General features: G+C 38.0%; 1 long non-coding RNA gene across 1 annotated transcript; it reads left to right on the top strand.

The window, feature by feature from the left end:
- The first annotated feature begins 8,840 nt into the window (after positions 1-8,840).
- Positions 8,841-17,767, top strand: LOC118156722. The gene is made up of 3 exons (XR_004746404.1): positions 8,841-8,850; positions 13,546-13,555; positions 17,599-17,767. It is a non-coding gene; the product is annotated as an uncharacterized LOC118156722 (long non-coding RNA).
- The last annotated feature ends 1,412 nt before the right edge of the window (positions 17,768-19,179 follow it).

The following is a 19,179-nucleotide window of genomic DNA, read 5'->3' as shown; positions in this document are numbered from 1 at the left end:
CGTGGAGGTGGGTAGCTTTTGGGATGGAGGTGTGTTTTGGTATTATAATGATATTATAATGAGCAAAAGTACACTAGAGTACAGCATTTGTCAAAACATGACAGGTCGTTTTCTCAGGGTAGCAAAAATTGCGGCTTATCGGTCTCAGTGTGCACAAGAACAATCAAGTCCCCACCTGGTCACAGAGCCTAGCCGTGGTGTCTCCACTCCACTCTATGCTCCGTGCTATTCCCTAGAGCCAGCACACCAGGTTCCCCCAGTGCGATAGCATCTAAGCTTGGAAGCCTAGGGAATGCTCAGGTAATGCAGCTACACCCTACCCTGAAAGCCTCTTCAATGCTGTATGTTTTCTTTAAAATGTGAATGTTAGTTTTATTTTCCTACTTACTTCAGGCAATTGCACCACAGGAAGGAGGAAGGTGGGGCATTAAGAGTGATGGTTTTTGTCTCCCCAAGAAACCATTACATGTGGAGAGCCCTGCATTGCTGGAAATGTCTGAACACCCGCTTCCAATGAGGAGTGAACAAATCCCTTGTTTTGCTTTGCTTGTGCACATGACTTTAGCTTTACCTGGTAAACCATCTTTATCTCACCCCATGAGTTCTCCTGCAGTTTCACCTTCCTGATTGTCTCCCCCATCCCACCGGGGACGAGTGAGCAAGTAGCTGGGTGATGCTGAGCTATCTGCTGGGGATAAACCACAGCATCCACTCAAGAGGTATCTCACAAATCTTGCAAATCATGGCATAAACATAAAAATATATGTATTTTGGAAATTGCTGGGAAGTAGGGAGGAAAATCACAAGTTTAGCTGTGTTTTCAGATAGTTGTATACCACCTTCCATACACATCTAATACTAACAGTGCTTAATGTTAGACACCTGAAACTGAGAGTTAATGCAGGCTCAGCACTTCTGAAAATTGATCATGTTGGTACCAAGAAACCATTTCCAAGCACATGAAGGAGAAAAAAGACATTAGGAGCAGTCAGCATGGATTCTCCAAGGGGAATTCAGGCCAGAACAACCTGGCAAGCTTCTAAAATGGGATGGCCAGCCCGATTAGGGGGGTGGAGCCATGGTCTTACTATACCTCAGTAGGGCCTTTGACACTGTCCCCAATAAGGTCTTCATAGAGAAGCTGTGGCAGTATGGGCTGGATTAGCAGACAGCAAGGTGGATCAAAAACTGGCTGAGCAGCTGGACATGAAGGTTAGTGGTCAATGGTACAAAGTCTAGTTGGAGGGGAGAATCTAGTGGAGTACCGCAGGCCTCCACACTGGGTGCGGTCCTGTTTAACATCTTCATTAATGATCTGGTTGATAGGTGAAGAGCACCCTCAGTAAATCTGCAACAAAAAAATGGAGTGATGGCTCACCAGAGGGCCATGGGACCTTCAGGTTCCTGGGGAGGAACAGCCCGAGGCACCAGGACATGCTGCGGGCACCAGCAGGAGAACAGCTCTGCAGGAAAGGCTCTGGAGGTTGTAGAGGACACCAAGCTGAACAGCAATGTTCCCTGGCCATTAAGAAGGCTAATGGTATTCTTGGCTGCATTAGACAAAGTCTTGCCAACAGGTCAAGTGAGGTGAGCCTTCTCGTCTAACCCTTATGTGATTCTGTGATTTTGTTATACTGCAGTCCTAATCTAAGGGACACAGCAATTTTCAAAATTTGAGCCTAAAATTCCAGATCTTATATTAAATCCAGTCTTCTTGATCTGCATGCTGACAAATAGGAAATGAATTATATATATATATGATTAATTACCTTCATCTCAACTTCCTCAAACACCTGAATAATATTTCCAAAAGTTTTTACAAAATGATTTCTCCATCTATTTCACCCGTCCTACAAACTACCATCCATGATCTGCAATGGCCGTGTTCTCTTGTGCCACATACGGAACAATAAGTTACAACCTACATTTATTACCTTCTTTTTGTGTTGTCTCTTCCCATGAAAACATGTTTGTAATTTCTTTTTCTAGTTCCTGTGTCCTAGCTCTATGAAATTATTTTTTTCTTAACTATTCCCTATATATTCTTCTCAGGTAAGAGCATTTGCATACCTATGATAAAACCATGGATATGTCCTTGACCCTGGCCATATCTATATGTCAAACAGTACAGATATGTGATCACAGATTTTAAAATTAAAAACCACAACTACTTTTCTCTACAACTCCCTTCCCTTTCCCTTTCCCTTCCTTTTGTTTTTCAAGACAGCCCCTGTTGCATTTTACATCCTGCATATTATAAACGAACAAAAAAAAACATGTCTTCTCTAAGAAGAATTGTGAGTAAAAATAATTACACAGCAGAAAATACTGGAGAATACATATAGGAGTATCATTCATTGCTAATGAGTTAAAAGGATATAACAATGTATTTATAAATCACTACACAGTGTTGCACAGTTTATTTAAATTCATTGTGCCTCATTATAATTGAGCTATGCACCTTTAGGTCTGAGTTGATTAGGAATGCTATTGTTCAGAATAGCTTTTAATTCAGAGAAACATGGTCTGACCTTTACCATAATCCTGTGTGAAACATACTATAGTTTAGACATTAATAATGATACTACCTTTTTTTTTTTTCTTTTTTTTTCTTTTTTTGTACTGGTAAGATGCTACTTTAAAAAATTGTATTATTAGTTAACAGGCTCAGGACAATTTATCAAAACCAAATTATCCTTCTGTGTATAACTGCAGTACTTAATTCCAAGTTCTTCATCTCTCATAACTATTAGCTACTCTTTAAAAATGCTAAAAACTAAAACATAATAGTGTCATGGCAGAGTAATAAGTCTCATACACACACTTACCGACTCCCTGTGGACTTACGCTGTACCCAGCTTAGGGATCTGAGCAACATGACGTACATTTTACAGGATAAGGCATCTCTTTTGTTTGACCTTTGCCTTTGTCATATTTAAGTGTAACATTTCCTTAAACCACCTTCTGGTAACTCTGCAAATTCCACTAATGGCATATTGCAGCTCTTCCATCATTATTGCTCAACTTCAGACTACAGCTCCAAAGATGACTTTAAAAAGTTGTGTACAGGCTGCAGCCAGCAATCAGTCCCACAGAAGGTGAAGGACCAGGTTAGTCTGAGAGAACTTAAATCTCGTCCAGTGAGCCTGCCTGGTCATCCACAACACCAGCGATCTGCATAATGGGGGATACCCCAAGCCCTCTACAACTCAGTGCATTTTCTGACCCCATCTCTGCTTGTGTTTTCTAGACTTAAAATTCTTGTTTGGGGCTGGCATGAACTGTCTTCTGGAGACAAGTCTTTTGTCTATCATTTGTCATCAGTCTATTTCAATGGCTATCAGTGCTTCAGTAACATTCTTCTTGCAGCTACATAAGATTCATAAAAATTAATTGTGGTGGAAAAAAAAAAATACGGGTTTGCATCTGTTACATAAATGTGTTTTTGATCTTGAGGTCAATGAGAATATTTCTCCAAGAACGCCACATACATACATTAAGAATAAAAGGCATCAGTGAGGTAGTTTTCAAGTTCCTAAATAATAATAATTAGGATTATATGTCATTAATTCACTTTAACTTACCTACAAAACAAAAGATGTTGAATAATTTATTTGTTCACATTTTGTCTTTGTAAGAGGAAATCAAGATCAACCAGACATTAGCTAACATTTTAAGTAATCTAATCCTTTTCTCTAGCTGTAGCTGTAACTTAATGTCCCAGTTTAGCAGACTGAGATCAAGACAACTGGGTCACTTTTAATTCCCTAAGCTGAGCTATGGGTAACAGCTGTTGTCAAAACGAACAAACCAAAAAATGTTTTTAAGTTGAGACTTAATAATCGCTGACCTAGCCTCAGTGTTCCTGTTTATAGAGTTTCTCTCATCAAGGCACTTAATGCTTCTTGTATACTGAATAGACACAAACAAAAATACTTTTTTATCTCTAGAACTAAAGAACAAAGTTGCCATTGTTCTCATGGCTGGTCCTGAACTATGACTCGCTGTGAGGGAGAGAACAGTGTAAGCAGGGTGTCAGCAGGGAAGGGAAGAACAGTTTAGTATGCTGTTTTCTTCTCAAAGACATATCCAAGAATAAACCAAACTTTCAACCTAAGCAATTGATTGGATGTCCTCTCCCTCTTCCTATGTGGTCTGTCCCATCACTAAGAGCATCCAAGGAAGGAAAGTTCAGCACGTTTTCAGACCTGGAACACAGACAGAATAGACAGAATAAATTTACCTATATTTAAGCAGGAAGTTTGGGTTGGTAATAGTCGACACAGATTCAAATAGCAAATACCTATTAAAATACTTCCTGAAGTCCTGGAGCTTTTAGAAGAAAACATAAAGACATCTCTCCCTGGAAAACATTGTCTTTCATCTTTGCATTCTTCAGAAATCCAGGTCTTTTCAAGTTTTCTGGCTAAGATGTTAGTTTGTGATGTATCATGTGTTATACCTAAATGCATCTGTCATGAAGCTTTGAGTTGACACATGTTCCTATTTATACCTGTTCACTCAAGCAGTATTCACTTTTGTGCAAGATGGTTAATGCAGCATCCACTTCTAGTACATATATTCTATGTATAAAACTCTATTTTGCTAGTCATATTCAAGACAAAGCCTTCCAGGTGAATATAGGGCACACAAATAGGTCAGAATGGGTCACTCGGAATTACAGATAATATTTGATGTCAGTACTGAAATTCTGCTAATACAAATGAATTCACAATTTTCCAACTTTAAGTATCCAGAAATTTGCAAGCTAAGGTGTCCTTAGTCTCTTTGAATTTTATAGCTAATAAAGAAACATTTTATATTGATTTTTTCCATGTCTCACACTAGTATGTAGCACTGAATAACAATTCTATAAAAGACTGTTTTTCATGTTGTAGGCATTGATGAAAGAAAACAGCATTCCTTCTCATTAGTGGTGATGCCAAATGATCTACATTTTCCTGGGAATATATCAGAGGGCACAGAGTGGAGTCTACAGCATGGAACAGATGAGATGATATTTTCCAGACATCCACCCATGGTTTTGGGGGGTTTAGATACCCTAGAGACAGTGCTTGGCCTGGAAGAACTGGGCAGGAACATCAATGGACTGCAAAATGAGACCCGTCACATGACAACATAGATTTGGTGAAGCATAAGACTTTAAGGACAATTGTTTTTTAAACCTAAATAGCTTTGAATTTGGTCTATTCTGTGGTACTAGTTCTTACACAGAAGTATTACCAGAAGAATATGAGTTGTTACTCCACAATACCCAAGTGGAAACTGAAGGGGATAGCTATGATGAAAAAAAAAAGTGCCACCAGAGAAAACACTGGGCTATCCAATGGATGAGAAAACAAACAAACAAACAAAAAGCAGTTATTCTCCCCCTTCTTGCCAAAGCAATATGTCCTTGTATTGTTAAAAGGAACCTACTGTTTTTATGAACATGTGAGAAGGCTTAACCATCTAAAACAGCTGATTCCCATAATACCAAAAACAGACAAAAAATATGACAGAAATAACAGCTGAATTAGATAAAATTGATTGTAGTTTCTATGAAACAAACTGCAGCCAAACCACAAGCACTGAGTTTTCCAAACAAATTCTGCTTAAAGGAAAAAAACAGATGAAATAAATAGTTCTGTTCAAAGCCTAATGTCATTAAAGAAATTTCCATTGTATTTAACAGATTACAACAGAAACTATAGGAGGAAATCATCGAAGGAAATTCCCAGAACTGAGAAAATCCAATAATATATATTTATCATTTTTTTCTCTTATCTGTAAAATTTATAATGCTAAAACATTTATCAATTTCCAAAATTATATTATTTTTAGGTATATAATCATATTATATTTACAATTTTCTTTGTTTTTTTTTTATTTAATCTATTTAGCTCTTAGGAAACACTGCAAGTTGGCACTGTTAAAGACCACATAATTCTGATGTTTAGCCAAAAAGTAAACAAATAAATAAAGCCAGTAGCTCTTCTCTCTCACACACATGGATTTGAAGAGATCTCTGCTAGACAAAAAAAAAAATAAAAATAAATTAAAAAAAAAAAAATAGTACTGTCATCCATGGGACTATGAAACTTTTTTTATATTTTTTCAGGAACTGCCAATAAAAATATGATTCAGTTGTTACTGTAACTCTTGGCTTTGTGAAATAAAATAATTTCCCCATTTAAGGGGTCAAGCCACCATACCACTTTTGACATGGCTTAATGCTCAGCTTTGATAGAGTATATATTTTGAAAATATAATATGTACAAGATGGTGAAATTATTGATATAAGAGTTGAAATTTTTGTCACAGTGTAACATCTCAAAGATATCTATAGAAGTTACACATATTTAAACATAAAAGTCTTCTTAAATAAATATTTTACCAAACTTGTTGGGAAGTTGATTTATTTTTCTCAGATTTTATGCTCACCAAAATAAGTAGAAATCTGTCATGCTGTTACAAGCCTGGTTTTTAAGCTAGTTTTTTTCTTGTGCAAGTATAAACATCACCAAAAAGCTGTCCTGTTTGCTCTGCTGTCACCATTTTGAGGGCAATTTCAAAGGTGTACAACATTGTTCTAACTCTGTCCTCTGAAACCAATAGAAATCAGCCAGTGAGCAAGATAGGAAATCTCATGGGATATTTTTCTGTTGCTCTGGGCAAAAAGTCTGTCTGGCATTCTCAGTGAAAACAAGGAAGGAGAATTGAAACAACAAGAAGCCGTTGCATGTGGCAGGGGAAAGGACTGGCTGCAGTCCCTGTGCAACAATGGCACCCCTGTAATTATCCCTGCTAGACATGGCATCAAAAACAATTAAAAGGATGCGAGAACCATCCACGACAACTTCATTGTAAAAATCTAGTTTGATTAGTCTGAAGAAAGTCCTTTCTGAGCAGATAGTTATTGTAAGGTTGTGGTGGTTTTACCGTGCTAGGCAGTTGAACACCACAACCGCTCTCTCACTCCCCCTCCTCAGATGAGGAGGGGAAGAAGTAAAGGAAAAAACAACTCACGGGTTGAGATAAAGATGATTTAATTAAAGAGAAATATATAGATATATATATATTATTAAGGAAATATTATTATTAATTAAACAATTCAACTAAAGGGGAAAAAAGGGAAAGGGGAAGAGGGAGGGGGAAAGGGAATAACTAAACAAAACAAGTAAAGGCCATGTGGAAGTGCAGAGGAAAGAAATTACTCTCTACTTCCCACAAATGAGCGATGCTTGACCACGTCCTTGAAGCAGGGCCTCAACGCACGTAGCCGGTGTTCGGGAGGAGGACAGACGTTTTCACAACAAGAGCCCACCCCTCCCCTCTTCTTCCTTTTTCCACCTTTTATTCCTGAGTGTGACATCATATGGTATGGAATATCCCTTTGGTTGGTTTAGGTCAGCTGCCCTGCTGATGTTTCTTTCTCACTTTTTTGCCCACCCCCTAGGAGGGTCAGAGAGAGTCCTGATGCTGTGCCAGCACTGCTCAGCAGCAGACACAACAGTGGTGTGATCCCACTGCTGTTCTAGCTACAAGTGCAGAGCACAGCACTGTATGGGCTGCTGCAGGGAAACTTAACATCCCAGCCAGACCCAGTACAAAGGTATGCTTTGAGAACAATTACATAGCATGTTCTTGAATGACTTAGGTTAGACACATCCTCAACACCAAGGCTTGAGCTGTACAGCCAAGGAATTATCTTGGCTAGAAGGAAAGGTTTTTATGAAACTCAACCAGGACTTCAGTAATTCTTTTAATAAATTGCCCCCAACCAATACGTCAAAGAAAAATATCTGAACATATTCACCACATTTTCTCAAAACTGATAAAATAATGAAATGAAGAAAAATGGAAGATGGAAGAGTGAGTAAGATATCGAAAAGTTACCATACAGAAATAAAGGGTGTATTTCTAGAAGGCAAATTTTGATAGCATAGCAAAGGCTAAGGAAAGGTAAAGACAATCCTATCCTTGAAAGGCTACAATAGGCTACTGTCACACAGTAATTCTACTTTTAAAGAGCATGCTGAGGAGTGCTTTCCTTCTTAATCATTGTGGTTTTAACTCCATGACAATATTTTCTTCCTTCTTGGAGGAACATTGAGAGAATATTGAGTTCAGTTGTGAAACTGTTCCTGTCCACAGATTGTTTTGTTGTTACACCACAGAACAAAAGATTTTTTTTTTTTGCTGTTTAAATCTCAGACTTTCAAGTTTGTGCACAAATTTCATGCAGTTTATTTTTTTCCCTAGAAAGTACTCTGTTTGTGTGTCTGCATGTGTGTGTCATAGGTTGCTTTTGGGAAAATAGGTTTTAAAATCTTAATCTACCATTTTTACCCAAATCTAATGCCAGCTCTGTGAGTTTAATGACTGAAATCTAGAACAGCATATAATTTCAACTGCCTTTGCTCCTTACTCACTAGTAATATTGATTATAAGGTTGACTGAAATGAAGTGAAATTATTTCCATTTTCTATGATCTTGAGACAGAGACATCCTCTCCATTTAACACTCCCAGAGCTTGCAGGGTTTGGAGTAGATGATTTCACAGCATTCCTGCCAGCCTGGACTACAATGTCCCAAAAGGGGCTTAGGGCTACTAAGATGATTATAAGACTGGAGCACCTGTTGTACAAGGACAGGCTGAGAGAAATGGGCCTGTGTAGCATGGAAAAGAGAAGACTGGGGGGAGACTTCATCAATGTATATAAATATCTGAGGGGAGGGTGTCAAGAGGATGGAGACGGTCTGTTTTCCAGTGACAGGACAAGAGGCAAGGTCTGTTTTTTCCAGTGACAGGACAAGAGGCAAGGGGCACGAATGGAAGCTCATAAAGTTCCAGCTCAATATGAAGGGGCACTTCTTTACTGTAAGGGTGACAGAGCACTGGGACAGGTTGCCCAGAGAGGTTGTGGAGTCTCCTTTCCTAAAGATATTCAAAACCCACCTGTAAGCCATCCTGCACAATGTGCTCTGGGTGATCTTGCTGGGCAGGGGGGGTGGACTAGATGATCTTCAGAGGTTCCTTCAGACTAGATGATCTTCAGAGGTTCCTTCCAACCTCAGCCATTCTGTGAAAACTTAGGACTTTAAGAAAATATTTGCTGGAGAGCCCAAGAACCTGAACAAAACAGGCAAAACTAAGAATAGTTTAAAAGTGTAGAGAAATTATCAGAACATGAGATATAACCAAAAGGTATTGATTTCCCACTAATTCTTGCCTTTGGAATAATTCATATTACTAGGAGAAGAAGCTGATAGATACCCTACTGTGAATATCATATTAAAGGCAGAAGGACCAGCAGAGATATGTCCCTTCTATTGTATAAAATAAACTTTTACCTCCACCTAAAATGGGGAAAGTTTTAATGTAAGATATATTGTTTTACATACTTTTAATATACATTTAATTTGTTAACACAGTTCTTGCAGGTATTCTTACAGAAACTAGAATATGCATTTATCTGTGCTCTTCTTGAACATTGGTTCTGGAGAGTGTTGTCTGGTTTCTGTTCAACACTTAAAATATTTCACAACTAAATACTGAAGTTTTCAGTACTGTAATGAGCACAACAGCCTAGTCTATGGAAACAAACAAACAAACAATCAAACAAAAACACACGCACACACAAATAATTAAAGAATATAACAAGAATTTTTGAGCAGCAAGGAGAGAGTCAAAGTCTCTATCCAAATAATATGCAACAGAAAGAAAAAAATGAAAAAAAAAAAAAAAAAAAAAAAAAAAGAGCTGAAGGGAATTTACTACTAAACATACAAGTAGATCAACATAAGTTTGTGGCCATCCTTAGTACATTTGCCTTAGCAAATATAGATAAATTACAACATTTCCCTAGCATAATAAATTATGACAAGATTATGCCTAAGTGCTTATTCCAGACACTTGGACCATTCTGGGAATATGAGCACACCACCGTATCCAAATGCCATGAGATGCAAATCTTAATGATAAGAGGAAATGGAAGGCATTAAAGATGCCTGAGTGTTAGGTACAACGATAGTATACACTTAACGATAGTATACACTTAACCAAATTTCCACAGATGACTCACAAGGAAGGTATAGCATGCAATTATCTCATAGAAATATGAGGCTGTTAGTCTGTATGTGATAAACTATAATAAAAGTTATACATTAACCCATCCTAAAAGAAAATCAACTGAAGCCACAGCCCAAAGGACTAACATGTTTTGTTCCATTAGTTATGACATACCTGTTTTCTTAAAATGATCACAAATTATAGGTTATGATTGCTGAAATTCCTAACAGTTCACTCAAAGATACACATTTTTTTTTTTTCACTTTTAAATTTTCAGTTGAAAAAACAATACAAATCCGAGAGACATATCGTATTTATTAATACACTCTGGAACATTTACCCAAAGCATGCTTAATATACAGATAACATCTGTACATGTTAAAATGATATTTTTAATTGATTAGGTTCTAAAAAAAAAATGTGAACAGTAATTGTCAAGCACACTACCAGTGATGCTAACTTATAGAAAATAATTAGAGCTATTAGCAGACAACAACCAAGATGGTGTACTCCATCTTGTACATCGATTTCCTGAGGACAGTGGGAAGCCCGTCATAGGCTCCATAGACTTGTTGCGTCAGGAGGTCCCAAACTTTCTCTTTACTTAGAGTGGGAGGGACTCTGCTACTGCAGCCCCTTCATGAAGGTTCAGGTACTCAAGAGACATGGGAAGCCTGACTGGCAGTGAAGACTGAAACAAAGAAGTTGTTGACTACTTCAGCCTTTCAACTATCACATTTCCGTGATAGCAATCAGGTCCTATTCGTCCCATTGCACCCTGGTTTCCAACTCCTCCTTGCTGCCTGCACTTGCTGAGGCACCTCAGCTGGGCTATCAGTCCACATCACATGCGACCACATCAGATTTCCAGAAGAACCCTTCCTGATTGCTTCGGGGCAGAAGCAGTCTTCTGTGCCTTCTCTTCTCCAAGCTGACCAAACCAAGGAACCTCAGCTGGTCCTCCTCCCTTGTGCCCTCTAGGCCTTTCCCCGTCTTGGTACAAGTACTGTTGCAGGCAGTAGAAGTGTCAGTCCTCTGCCGCAAAGCCTCAGAGCCCCCCTCAGTGTCTGCCAGGGTTCTTTCCTCCTGCAGCCATCAGGCCAGCCACTTTTTGTGCCTCGCAGGAGCCCCTCCGATGACTCCAGCTGGAGGGAAGCAAGGTCTGAGGCAGGGCTCTCAGTCACAGGAGCACATGGGGGCCACTGGCAGGTCCTGCTCCCATGTTCAGGGAACAGTCAATTGCCAGCTCTCTGGGCTCAGGAAAGAATTATTCCCTGAGGCAGATTGGCATGGGTCCCTGGGGGTTTTTCTCCTTCCTCTGTAGCATGGAGCACGGCAACCCAAACCACTCCCTGATGACTCCTCCAAGTCTCAGATTCTCTGATTATGTAGTACTTTTACCCCTGGACAGAGCAGGCATTTTTGCTAATTTCCACCAGGCCTGCCATTCTGGTACCCTCCAGAACATACAATTCTGGTAATGCCCAGAGACAGCCCCGGCTGCAGGGTCTGAAAGACAATCAGGGAGTGCCTGTTGAGACCCATTAGGCCTGTTAATGATTGACAAGGGAAGACTGATGTCCAAGGAGTTGATGCTGAACTACAGCTGGGCTGGAGAAAAAACTGCTCCACCACCTTTCTGTTCGGCTGCTCTATCTCTAAGAGAAAGGGATTGACTCCTATTCAGACTGTGATTCCTTACCGCACTGTTCATGGACTGCACTGTGATCCACCCTTTCCCCAGAAGGGTCTTCAACGGGTACCTGCTTGAAGACTGTACCTCCCTTTGTTCATAGGAGCTGTCCAGGTGAAGGAACGATCACCTCCAAGCCTTCATGCAGTGACCAAGAAAGCCTGCAGCACATGCTTACAGGGCAGGGAGCCCTGCAAGCTTTCTCAGCTGTTCCCAGCGTATGACCACCAAGGGCAAGGAGAGCTCACTGTGCACCCTGGGCACAGGGCTTACCTCTAAGAAACAGAGAATCTGAGAAGCTCCCGACTTGGAAGGGACCCACCATGACCATTGATTTCAGTTCCTTTGCTGGTCTGGAGGCAGCTTCCTGCTATTGCAGTGGGTCCTGTCCTACCCATGGGCAACAGAGAGAAGGGATGGGCACTTACCCCTCTGCTTCCCCTCATCAGAAAAGTGGAGACCACAAGGAGGTCACCCCTCAGACTTAGAATCATAGAATGGCTTGGTCTGGATGGGACCTTAAATATCAGTGTCTTGACTTCCAAGATCAGTTCCAACCCTGCTAACATGGGCTTCTTTGCAGGTCCTTCTCTGCAGGGCTACTCTCAATGAGTTCTCCCAGCCTAGACTAATATCTGAGTTTGCAGCTGTCTGAGTGCTGCACCTATGTGCAGCACTTCTCACTTTCTGAACCTCATTAGGTTCATGTGGGCCCACTTCTCAAGCTTGTCCAGGTCCCTTTGGATGGCTTCCCTTCCTTCTGTTGCATCAACTGCAGTGCTGTTTGGTGCCATCTTCAAACTTTCTGAGGTTGTGCTCTATCCCACTGTTTATGTCATTGATAAAGATATTAAACAGCACTGGTCCCAGGACAGACCCCTGAGGGACACCACTCATCACCGGCCTCCACATGGACATTGACCACTACTCTCCAGGTGCAGCCTTCAAGCCAATACTTTATCCACTGAATGGTCCATCCTTCAAATCCATTTCTCTCCAATTTGGAGACCAGGATGTCATGTGGGACCGTATCAATGGCCTTACAGAAGGCAAGGTAGATGACATTAGTCAATCTTCCATTGGCAGCTGATGCATTCGCTCCATCCTAGAAGGCCACCAGATTGGTCAGGCATGATTTGCCATTGCTGAAGCCATACTGGCTGTCTCAGATCACCTCAAAGGATTTTAATTTAAAGAAGTCAAAATGGGGTTGCTAAAGAATGAGGGACAAAGTGGTGAAGTATTAAAGAATAATAAATAATCATAAGAAAAATGTAGAAAAGATGTCTAGAGATTTCAGTATCTAAGACAGGCATGTGCTACTGCTTGACATGTAAATTCAGCGCCCAAATGAAGGAAGAGACTGTTTTTGAAATGGCAGGACGTAGACATTAATTGTATTCTTAGACCTAAATTTTCATAGGAAATTAATTTTCATGAAGGTCTAAATCTAAATACAGCACTGTGAATGTGAACACTGTTCTTGGTTTAAACCAAGAACTGTGCTTAAGGAATTATTGGTAGTTAACAGTCAGGAAGGAAGGATGTCACAAATACAGATCACACAAATCAGTCTTATGCTGTGTAGTACTAGGGTTACCTGCTTAATTAGGGAGAGGACATATATAATAAAACTGCAGATCACACTAGCAAGGATTGCTAGCGTTTCTCAAGGCAATTTTAGAATTCAAAATTATATTGACAAACTGGAAACATGGCCTTAGAAAGTACGTTCATCTTCAAGAGGAAGTAAGTGCAAGGTGTTGCAGCTAAGCAGAAAATCAAATGTATAACCTGGGAGACAGTTGGTAGACGAAATATTCATCAGAAGAGGATTAGTGCCTTTCTGTGAATAATAACTAATTATAAGACAACAACGTTTTCCTTTTGCAAAAATGATGTGTTCATGAGCAGTAGACAAACACATAGGACTGAAGTAATCCTTCATTTTTCTGCTCAGACAGGCAAGGCTTTAGGTAGATTACAGTGTATTTCCTGAAGAAGTTAACTATTTCCATAAGGTCTAGAAAATATTAATGAAAAATAGCAGGGATGTAAGAACATAGCCTGTGAAGAATGATTTAATGAATAGAGATTGGTTGGTCTAAAGGGGAGGAAACTGAGAGGTCAGATGGTTTTGGATTCAACAGCCATTTCTACAGATGGAAAAGGAGCACGGTTTTCCAAGTACCTCCATCTGATAAGAAGTCACAGGCTTGTCCTGAAGGAGGGTATATTGACAATAGTAAACATCAAAATAAATTTGGAGGTTATGAAGACCTGACAGAAAGTATAGACAAGCCTGTACTAGAAATTACAAGGCAGCTGACTGTATTGAAGACAGAAAGTATCTGGATTATTTCAGAAGGTTCCCTCCAATCCGATGACCCACTTACAAGACATGAAGAAAAGAGGAGAGTGATCAATTACTACTTAAACTTTCATGTGACAGCTTTACTAGAACATTCTATAGCTAACGATCACATCGAACTGTTAATTGTGGCTTATCTAATAGTGTACTGCATTAACCAGTCTTCAGTGAAGTACAAATTGCATCATGTTACTTTCCACGATCCCATGGAAACCATAAACCTATGTCTGAGTTGAAAAGGGCCTATATAAGGGTAAAAACACAAACTTCAACCTATAATTATGTATTATGTAATTCCAGGAACACATCAGTGAAACATGGGTCACCATCTGCTGACATTTTGGCAAAAAAAAAAAAAAAGGAGAGAGAAGGAAAAGAGAAGGAAGAGAGGAAACAGAATCTCTGCCTAATTAGGAACTGATGTCAGATTCACCAGGACTTGCAGCTAAATACAGGGATAAGAAAGGTAAAATAACAGCCCATATTATGCTGAGTTCACAGAAAATATTCATATTTATAGTGGGAAACAAGGTTTTTAAACAGCAGTGCTATCATAAAAAATACTTTTTTTATCCCAGGAGAACATGATTTCAGCTTGATTCAAATTAAAATACTTTTTTTGTAGTTCTAGATTGGAAAAGGCCCCTGTTGCTTGTTCAGGAAAAGATGATGAAGAGGTCATATAAAATAAAATGATTGTGACATAAATATTTGAAAATAAAAATATCGTTGCAAAAGGACAAGAAAAAGTATCTGGAACAAAACCCCTAAGGCTTCTGATATACACACATAAAGGTCTCTTTAGGAAAGGACTTTATTACACAAGTATACTATGTCTATATCTACAAGGTATTATAAAAATAAAAATCTTCTCCAACAACCATAATTCTCAAGCACAAATGCGAATGACTATTTCCCTTTAATCATTCAGGAATGTCAAAACCGATAGATAAAAATCAGTGTGAAAACTTACCACCTACATGACCTGAGTACTTCTGTGTTTAGTTAACGAGATGGTACTCAGGTGCAGCACAAGCTTTGGTGAGGTATCTCAGCATCTGCAGATGGACACAGTAGCACAGTCCCATCGATCCAGATTTCCCAAACGTGTCTTAAGCGGTCCTAACTGACTGTGTGCATGGCCTTCTCCACATATCTCCAAGGTTTTACTTCCAATCACCCTTGTTCAACACTGTCTTACACCTAATTGTTGTATATGAACTTGGTTTCGGCTAAAATAAATCCGGAAAAAAAGTAAGTCTCTTTGGTTACAAGTAATCTTTTTAATACAGGTTAAAATGCCTGATAAAGGGCCATCTGAATCTATGTATATTTACACCTCAGAGAACTCCACATTTTTTTTATTAAAGCAGAATGTGGGTTCAGGATTACTGAATCACACATTATTCAGTGAAGCTAGCGAGGCTCAGAGATTTTTCTCTCAAGAGATTTTCACTAATTGCTGAGCTGCTGAGGAAAGTTTAAATTGTTTTTGAATTGGCAGTGATTTTTTTTTCTCATTAAGCCAACTTGACTGATCTCAAACACAAAATTATAGGTTAAATCTCAGAACTGAAATTTAAAAAAAAAAAAAAAAAGAGAGAGAGAGAGATACAACATACTTTTAATTTCTTTATTTTAAAGTCTCAAGATGACAATCCCGTTACTTCATCAAAACAGTGAAAACCCTCACAAGTATGCTTAGAGATAAATTCAAAATTTTGCTAATTTTTAGAAAGCTTACATTCAGTTTCCCTCCCTGCATCAATCAAACATGGTTTTAGCACATTTAGATTGGTTTGGTCACAACTTCTTAATAGGTGTGAAAAAGCAAATAAGTTGGTAAAATACAGTCTTACCAAAGGGCAAAAAAAAAAAAGCATAGTAGTCCTAAGCAGATAATACATGAACAACTCAGTTACCAGACTTTCTGCTTTATATGATGGATTTCAAATAATCTGGATTTGAGAATATCAGTATAACTTTTATGATTAATGCATGAATATTACGATATAAGTGGAGTTAAAAATTATATGAAACCTCCAGTTTGCATCATTGTAAAGTAGACTGTTTTCTCTTAAGAATGCATCCTTCAAATCTTAGGACTTTTTTAAATTAGAGTTTACTCAGACTGTTATCAAAGGAAAATCTAAGTTCAATTATATTTAGGTCCTATACTATTTAGAATTCTGTTTATCATTTGTACTTAGTCCTCTTTAAGATCATTAAAAGATTTGGAGCCATTTTTTTGCAATTAATATGAAAAGAGTAAAGTACATTAAATATTCACAGGTCCAATACAGTGTAAAACTGTAATATTACACAAAACCATATATTTTAGGATTTAATCACATCTGGCACTTTTGATATTTTAGTTTTAAAAGCACAATACTAGAAGAGCAAGAACTGGCCAAGCAGACTTTATATTTTTTTTCCCAAACTTAGAAAACACATGTACTACAGTATGACAGTAAAACTTCTTAATATTGTGAATATTAAATTCTTGGAGAAGAATCTTCCTACTTCTTTCTACATAAAATCAATGGATTACTTAACACAAAAGGTCAATTGCAAACCCTATCATTCCTTCTCAAAGCATTTTGATGACTTTAGGGACTCAAAGACATATTTCAGGTTATGATTTCTCTAGTTTTGATGTTGTAAATATGCAATTCAACATTTTAACATTGAACAAAATACCCCAATTTTATACTGAGTAGACCTTTCTAAATAATTAAGAAATTGATATAAAAACATAATAAATAAAATTTCTCTCTACTGTAAAACAATCGCATCTACATCTCATTTATGAATATTTGGATTTATGATAATTTGGGAACAGATTAAGTCCAAACAATTTCTTTAATCCTAATACAAATTATCATTCACTGGAAATTTAGTTGAACAGCTTGGCTGTTATACTCATTAACAGATAGTGATCGTTTGTTACTATCCATTAAAAATATATATATATATTATATAAAATATATATATATTATATATAAAAAATTATTATTATAACATATTTTATTATTATATATAAAAATATATATATTATATATTTATAAATTATATATAATATAATTTTTATATATATATATATTATATATATATATAATATATAAAAATCTGATCTATCTACCCAAAACAGTTAGTTAGCTAACCATATAACTGGTCCTTCACTGGCCAAGTCCCTCACGGGAGATAGGAACCATGGTTAGGAGACCTCCACACTCGCTTCGGAACTAAGTTCCATCTCAGTCACACTCTTACACACACAGGCAACCAAATCCCACCCAACCGAATGGTATACGCCTTAAATACTTACGACTCCGTCATCTTTGTTCAGATCTTCATGTGCAGAATTACAGGTAAAATACAATGTTGCAGCCAGCAAGGGAGCTCACAAAAAAAAAAAAAAAACAAAAAAAAACAAAAAAAAAAAAAACCTAATCAAAGTCTTTGCTTACCTTTACTCAGGTTCAGGATGGTGTTAGTCCTGAACCTGACTCGAATAGCAGCCACCAAATGGTGGGGCGCCCCTCCTAGATCAAGTCAGAATTCAGGAACTAAGACCATCCCGGATGAGCCTGCAATTGTGATAAATGACTGAGTCCCAAATAGGATTCTAATTAAAGTTTGTAATTTATTAAGTGAATAGAGGCAAACAAACAGTGCTGGGTGTGCCAGGAGTCTCTGCTCCACCAGGACGCACACCTGTTACATCAGGTGGCTGATTTTTATGCTCCTAAACTAATACATATTCATCACTATTTCCAGGAAAGGCAGGGTTATTATAATCAGTTCCCAGAAACCGAACCCTCTCCGGACGCATGTGTATCAGTCTCTGGTGATCTTTCTGGGGGTCTCTTGTGCTGAAGGCTCGTAGTCTTCCTCCTAGGCTTTGTCCTTCGGTCGTCCTTCAACTCCCCCTTCCTCCTTATTTGGTGGATCTCTTTGCCGGATATCAGAGGCTTGGGCAGCGTCCCATGCAAAAGTCTGCAGTTTCCTAAAAAAACTCTGTGGTCCTCTTATCTCCCAGTCTAGAGTCTCAATGTTTGCCCTTCAAACCCTCTATTTACAAAAAATGCTGGACCATTCCTTTGCGTGATACAAGAACTATGTACACTAATCACTGTTTTTCTTAAATGGAAGGTTATGTTTCATCATGCAGCCCTGGCATTGTTCCATACTGACACAAATCAAATGAACACATTTCACACAACTATCCTATATCAGAGTGAACACCTTAAAAGTTCACCCTCCCAACCATTCAAAAACTGATGTATTTAAAGAAAAATAGCGAGGGATGGAGAAAGAAAGAAAAGAAAGAAAAGAAAGAAGCAGAGAAGGAAGGAAGGAAGGAAGGAAGGAAGGAAGGAAGGAAAAGAAGAGTAGCATGTTAAGTATATTTTTCCAATCAGTACTTTCCTGTAGTTTTTACCTGAAATAGCTTGTAAAAATGTTACTTTCTGTGAAAAAAATCAGGGAAGAAAATACCAAAAAAAACTTTACAGGAGACTCAATCAGAAACCATTAATTTTAGTTTAAACTTTTTTATGTTTGTTTTTGTTGTTGTTGTTGTTTTTATTATTTGTATCTTATTTCATCTTTTGCTTTACTTCTAAGCCTGAACTCTCGGCCTGAAAACAGAAATTCCTCAATCTATTAAAAAATGCAAATATTTAACTAATAATAAAATCTAATAAGTAATTTTTATAACATAGTTACTATTTCACAAAGAAAAAAGGGTAAACGTTACCTATTTCTGTTATTTGAGATAAGACTCCAATTTAAGAACTCTGGCAAATAAAGGTATTTAAAATAAACTGTAATGTGGTTGTTGCAGTCCTGCACTTTGTGCATCTATATTTACACTCTCTTTATATGCTGAACAAAGAACTGTCTGTGGTCAAATTCTGACTAAAACAGGTTATATTTGAGAGTAAAATGAAGGTACATTCAGTAATGGATGTAGTATTTATTTTTTTAGACTTCATCAGTTGCAAGAAATAATCTTCAGGCTAGATATATCAGACA

This window comes from Oxyura jamaicensis, chromosome Z (assembly GCF_011077185.1).
Source record: "Oxyura jamaicensis isolate SHBP4307 breed ruddy duck chromosome Z, BPBGC_Ojam_1.0, whole genome shotgun sequence".
NCBI classification, from domain to species: Eukaryota; Metazoa; Chordata; class Aves; order Anseriformes; family Anatidae; genus Oxyura; species Oxyura jamaicensis.
The sequence above is the reverse complement of the archived record's forward strand: the minus strand, read 5'-3'. Positions and strand labels throughout refer to the sequence as shown.